Source organism: Grammomys surdaster, unplaced genomic scaffold (assembly GCF_004785775.1).
Source record: "Grammomys surdaster isolate TR1022 unplaced genomic scaffold, NIH_TR_1.0 259, whole genome shotgun sequence".
Lineage (NCBI taxonomy): Eukaryota > Metazoa > Chordata > Mammalia > Rodentia > Muridae > Grammomys > Grammomys surdaster.
The window spans coordinates 4,498,991-4,505,724 of record NW_021604700.1 but is presented as its reverse complement, the minus strand read 5'-3'; positions in this window follow the sequence as shown (position 1 = coordinate 4,505,724).

Here is a 6,734-nt window from a genome sequence, read left to right as displayed (position 1 = left end):
AAAATTAAGCACCTCTTCCTAACACAGGGTTTTCCCCCTTTACCTTTATAAAGCACCATTTTTGTATGTGCTGTGTCTGTCCCTTCTCTATCCAGAGGTAGTCCTTTGTCCCCTTAAGGAACAAGTACCCCTTCCCCCCTCTCCTTTGTTTCCTTCCCCTTCTCCAGCTTCCTCTATCTCCTGTCTTTGTATCTTATTCCCTGCCCTTTGTTCCTCTGGAGCAATAAACCTTTGTGCTGAGAGAATTTGGTCTTGGGGGGTCCTGAGCCAACATCAATCCTTTCAGATAATATTCCACATCTCTAAGCACACTGAGATCAGACTTCCTGGCCTCCCCTTCTTCCTCACTGACAGATGGGATTGTCCCCTAACTACCAGCTCACTGTTTAAGTCTCTATTTTGTGAACATTCATTTAGACAATGGGAGAATCAAACTAAAGACAGAGTCTCCTAATCTCCCAAGTCAAGGTTTAACCAGAAGGGTGAAGTATAAGGTTCTAAAGCAATCTTATCATGTGAACCAATCCCTGTTAAAACTTCTGAGATATCTCCTGTGATTGGCAACACAAGCTGGCTATGGCAGTTGCAGCTGTCTGGAACCAAAAACTCCCCCTCCAGCAGCCTTAAATAACATGGACGTGTTGTCTTACATAACCTGAAGCCTAGGGACAGCTTAGGTTCCAGGAAAGATATGGTTCAGTGAAAGTCAGTTGTGTTCCCAAGGACATAGGTCTGTCTCTCCGCCTTTCATCTGCCGTCTCAATCCCACCTTTGTGGGGAGGTTCCTTCTCTCTAATGAACTAAGGTTCATACAATGCATGTTAGGCCACACTTTTTTTTTATTCACCTCTAGAAGGAAATAACAAATGAAAATGGTCATTTCCAAAGCCCTCTTTTCTAACCTGGTTAGGTCAGTATACACCAGGTGTTCATGGATGACCCAATAAGAGTTGTCAGAAGATTTCCACGAACTGACTGGTACCAGCACTGTTGATACTTAGAGTTGAGTGATTGTTTGCAGTGGCAGTTCTATGAGCTGTGGGGTATTTGACACCATCTTCATGCTTTATATAGCACAGTCCCTTCAGCAGTCTTGAGAAGTAAAACTGGCTCCAGTGATTGCCAAAAGTTAAAGGGGGGGCAAAATCATTCCAATGAGATAGACTAAGCAGGTTATTTAGCTGTCTTTTATGTCTCTTATCTCTTATATACAATAAATAGATAGACAGACAGACAGACAAGTACGTAAAATGGGAACCTTAACAGGAGTGCTCTTGTAGGACCAGAACCAGAATTAGAAGTTAACTTACACAGACATGCAGATATAGAAGGTAGGTTATAATTGTCAACTGTCACTTTAATTAATGTCTGGAGTATAGGCTTTACTAAATGAAGGTTTTCAAAATGAATTCAGTAGAAAATTATTTGGAGCCATGTAACAAGTGGACCAACAAAATAATATTCAATAATATCATTCCTGCTGATTGTTCAAAGTGAAGATCATTATGAAGGTGTGGAGCACTTCATTTCTTCTCTTGAGAAGCTATTTGGTGTCCTTACTGGAATGTAAGTCAGATAGATAGATAGATAGATAGATAGATAGATAGATAGATAGATACCTAAGTCCATTTAGAATTTGTATGGCTTCTACAGAATGAAAAGGGTGAGCTGCTGGGAACTGAGGGTCTGAGTAAGTCTGCTATGCAGCACCACGCCTTGGACCAAAATGATGTGTGTTAGCCGGATGTCATGGAACTGGAAATGCAGCCTAAAAGGACAAAAGATCAGTTCATCCATCAGCCAAGTTCAGGGCCTATAATATCACAGATGAAGAAGTGAAGTGATCATTGCAAAGCCTTTCAGGCAAGGAAAGAGATGACACACGTGCTGCTTCTTGGGTCACTTCATCTCTCAGTGATCGTGCAAAGCAGGAGCAGGGAGTAGACAGGTTAGACATGATGCCAGAGAGAGGTACCATAAGAGTGCTACTGTCCAAGCATGGTGGCTGGAACCCACAAGCCCTATTCTAAACTCCATTCACAGGTCTGGAAGAAGATTTTGTTGTTATTTTGTGAAAAGGTCTCACTCCAGGTTAAGGATAGCATAGTGCTCGTTATATAAACCAGACTGTTCTCAAACTTCTGGTAATCTTCCTTTCTCAGCATGCTGAGTTCTAGGACTAGAGTCATGAGCCCTCACACCTGGCTTTAGATTTTTAAAAATAAACACTTTACACATAAATCCTTAAGAACAAAACAAAAATGAGTCTGGAAGAGTCACTAGGTAAGAAGTATTAGGATCAGAAGAAAATGATGAGCTGAAACATGTGTGTGTGTGTGTGTGTGTGTGTGTGTGTGTGTGTGTGTGTGTGTATGCAAGTGTACATGTGTGTATATGGGGTAATCTTGGAGGCTTACTGCTGAAAAGCAAAACAAAACCTCATCCTTCTAGTTCTTTCTAAACTCTGGCTGGCTGGTTCAACTTCGCTGTTCTTGCTCAAACTCCTGTCCAAACTGACTGATTCAAACTGGTTCTCTCAGATTCTCACTCAATTGCTCTGCTTGGAAAACTGCCTTTGAATTTCACAAACTGGACTGCACTGAACTGAACTGAACTGAACTCCATTGCACTGCCTGAATTCAACTAAACGGCACTCATTGAACTGCTCTCTCTCTCTCTCTCTCTCTCTCTCTCTCTCTCTCTCTCTCTCTCTCTCTTTCTCCCCCTTTGTGCTGCTCTTTAAATAGGCTCTCTTTTCCAGCTGTTCTAGTGAGAGCTGAGTGCATCCTATCTCTGACTCAGTCAAATTTTTCTGATTTGTCACTTTGCCCCTCAACTAGACATCATTTTCAAACATGGCTGCTTTCTTCTACGAACTGATCTTAACGTCATTGCTATAAATTAAAGGTGCAATCTAAGGACACGTCCGTATTCCAGCTAGAGCATTAAAGGTGTGTCATTCCAGCCAGACTACACAGACCTACAAGGTCTTTGGATGTGATCCTTTGCCAGAGCAGACATGTTGTTGGATTAAAATTTCTCTACAGCTTGGTACTGGAGAAACTCTGGTTCCTTTTTCTCCCTCTACAAAGATGCTGGCTTTGTGAGATGGTGATCCCTCGCCCATGGCATCACATGACCTTAAGTACCACGTAACAGGCACTGTCTCCAAACACAGTCAGATTGGAGGCCAGGGCTTCTGCTAGCATATATAAATTTTGAAGTATATGATTCTACCATTCTATAATTGAAATCAACAGAGAAGATAAAAAGCTAAAATAAAGAAATAATGCATTGTTTAGAAGCCAGGTGACAAATTTAAGAAGAAATAGCTACAAACTGACAGGGGACTGTACTTTATTTTACCATACATTTATAATCCTATTGGCCTTTAAAACACATGAGATACATTGCTTTGGCTAAAATACAGATTTTGTTGACTTTAGAAAAAGCAGTCCCAAATAACTGTTATCTGCCTGTACAACTCAATTCCTCCATAAAGTTCTGATTGATTGGCCAAGGCTAAAAAGAGGAAGAGTAAATGGAGTATCTTGTTATTTATTGTTGCACCCAGAACTTCTAAGAACAAACAGAAGTGTTATTGGCAATGACATGAGCTAAAAGGTATCAAAGGGTCAGCTCCAGATACACAGAGGTTTTCATCCAGCCACCTGAGGGGATGAGCAAGATTTGGTCCTATAGAATAAACTATGATGAAGGATTACCTCCGTGACCATGATGCAAAGACTAGCCTCTCTTCCAGCCTGTGGAATGGTTAATTACACAGATAATCTCAAGTGACATCCTTGAAAGGCCAGAACAACAGAGGCAGGTATCCTTGACCACTCCATCAGACAACCCCAGCAGATTTCTGAGTCCCTCCAATCTTCCTGTCACCCTTTAAACATGTCTACTGAAAACCTCACCACAGCCCTTTGATGCTGAAATTTAAAAGCAAACAAGTCAGGCAAAAGAAATGATGTTCTCAAGTGTATGACAAACCAATTCTCATCCCTGAATTCATAACAAATGAGCAGAATTTCAGCTAAGTGTAAATCAAGTTACCAAACAAGAACTGAATCTACAAAGCCTGTTAAAAATGTTTGCACTTATTAACAGCTAAAGGCTTTCTTCTAGCACAGATTCTGTGATCTCTCCCCAGAGCTCTGATGGATGCAGTTTCATTCATTTCAGCAAGCAATTCTGCACCACTGATCATTTACCAGGCCTCAGCTGGACACTAGGGATATTACGATAAAGAAGACAACACAGGCCTCTGACACACAAACAGGCTGGAAACGTCTGTGACCCACAAGGTCACAGGATTGATAATCTTATAGAAAAGACACTAAGTGAAAACATATCCAGCCACCCAGTCCCTGATCCCAACATCCTTAGTTCCCAGCACCTTCTGCTGTAGAGAAGGGTAGTGTCTCCCAATGGTTACCCGGCCAATAAGGAGCTTGGCTTGCTGGTTCCCAGCATTGCACAGAAATGTCATACTATGTACTGCTAGCCTTTAGTCTTCAAATACATTTAGTAGTGTGTGTGTGTGTGTGTGTGTGTGTGTGTGTGTGTGTGTGTGTGGTGTATGTTTGGTATATGGATGTGTGTATGGTATGTGGTGTGTGTGGTGTATGTGCATGGTGTGCTATAGTGTGCATATGTGTTACACATATACCAGAATACATGCAGAGGTTGAAGGACAACTTGCAGGAGTCAATTCTCTTTCCACAATATGGGACCCAGGATCAAACTCCTCTTATCAGGTGTGGCAGAGGGAGTTTTACTCACTGAATCATCTCACTGACCCCAAAATACAGTTTCTATAGGATATTCTATCATTTACAGTTCTAGCTAGTTTTATGTCATCTTGACATAAGCTGTAATCATTTGAGAGGAGGGAACCTCAGTTGAGAAAATGCCTCCATAAGATAGGGCTATGGGCAAGTCTGTAGAGTATTTTCTTAATTAGTGATTGGCCCATCCCATTGTGGGTGGTGCTATCCCTGGGCTGATGGCCATGGGTTCTGTAAATAAGCAGGCTGATAAAGTCTTGAGGACCAAACTAGTAAGCAGTACTTCTCCATGGCCTCTGCACCAGCTCCTGCCTCCAGGTTCCTGCCCTGTTTGTGTTCCTTCTCTGACTTCCTTTAGTAATGAATAGTGATGTGGGAGTGTAGATCAAATAAAGCCTTTCCTCCCCACACTGCTTTTGATCATGGTGTTTCTTTTCTTTTCTTTTTTGGTTTTTCGAGACAGGGTTTCTCTGTGTAGCCCTGGCTTGTCCTGGAACTCACTCTGTAGACCAGGCTGGCCTTGAACTCAGAAATCCACCTGCCTCTGCCTCACAAATGCTGGGATTAAAGGCGTGCACCACCATTGCCCGGTTCCAGTGTCCCATTTTACATGTGAAAAACCAAGCACAGAGAAGCTGAGCAAGCTCGTCTAAAATCACAAAACTAGTAAACGTAGGTGTCACAGTCTGGACACTAGAAGCTTGGTACCCAACAATACTGCTTTATCATTAAGACTGGAAGTCACGGTTAATGAGAGAGCCTGAGGACCACCTGTCAGGTCCCAACTCGCCATGTAGGGGCCCAGCCATGTAGCTCTTGAGATAATACAGACATGATTTACAGCAACTTTGTCTCCACAGTGTCATGGCTGCCAGTGCCTGTGTGTAAGTTATTATTCTTCATATCTGCATATGATTGTGTGTATGTGTACATCTGCACATGTGTGTGCATATGGTCTCTGGTGTTCACTCTGAAGCTGACAAACTTCCAAAGATGTCGCCACGCACCCTCTACATCTTGCTCCACACACTTTCCAATCAGTTGCTTTTGTTCTTTACCAAGTGACCCACATATTGGAGAAGCAAATAGTCCCAAAGCTCTAAACGAAGAACACTGGGCTGTTCTGTTCATAATTTGACAGCAACTTGAGGAGAATAAAATAAACACTAATTACACGTGACTTTAGAAAAATAACATTTCCCACAGAGAAAAAGAACAATGCATTGGAAGAGAGAGAGAAACCATATCATTGGATGTGGAAGTTCAAAAGATCTTCATGACACAAGGAGTTACCATCCCAAGACTGGCAATACTGTGTGAAGATTATACAGTGGGTGATTGACTCTGTGGGCCTCAGTTTCCTCATAGCCTTCATCATGGAGACATTTGTCTGGCAAAGTATCACAATACAGTCACTAATAGTCTCTGCCTCACCTGGCTTTCTTCTAGCTCATGGCTAGGAAAACAAATGTGCAAAAGAAGGTTTTCTCCTGTAGCCTTTTCTTCTCAAAGACAATAATGGCTTTAGCATCTATCAGCAGGAGATAGAGATGAATGAGGTTCCAAGACTCCTGGGAAGAGTCATAGAATGGCAACAAAGTCTCTGGCTTCAGACAAAGCTTCTGAACACATTAGAAATGTCCAAGCAGGGCTTGAGATACAGCTCATGGGTAGAGCAATTGCCTGGTATGCATGAGAACCTAGATTTGATCCCGAAACCTCAGAGGAATTAAAATTGCCAAGGTGTGTGGTGTACACCTTTAATCTTAGCACTGGGGATGCAGAGAGAGATAGATTTCTGAGTTCAAGGTCAATCTGGTCTACATATCAGGTTTCAGAACAATTGGGGATACAAAGAAAGACCCTGTTTTAAAACAAAATAAAAACTTAACGTTGAAATTATAAAACCTTTAAAAGAAAGTATACACCCAAATT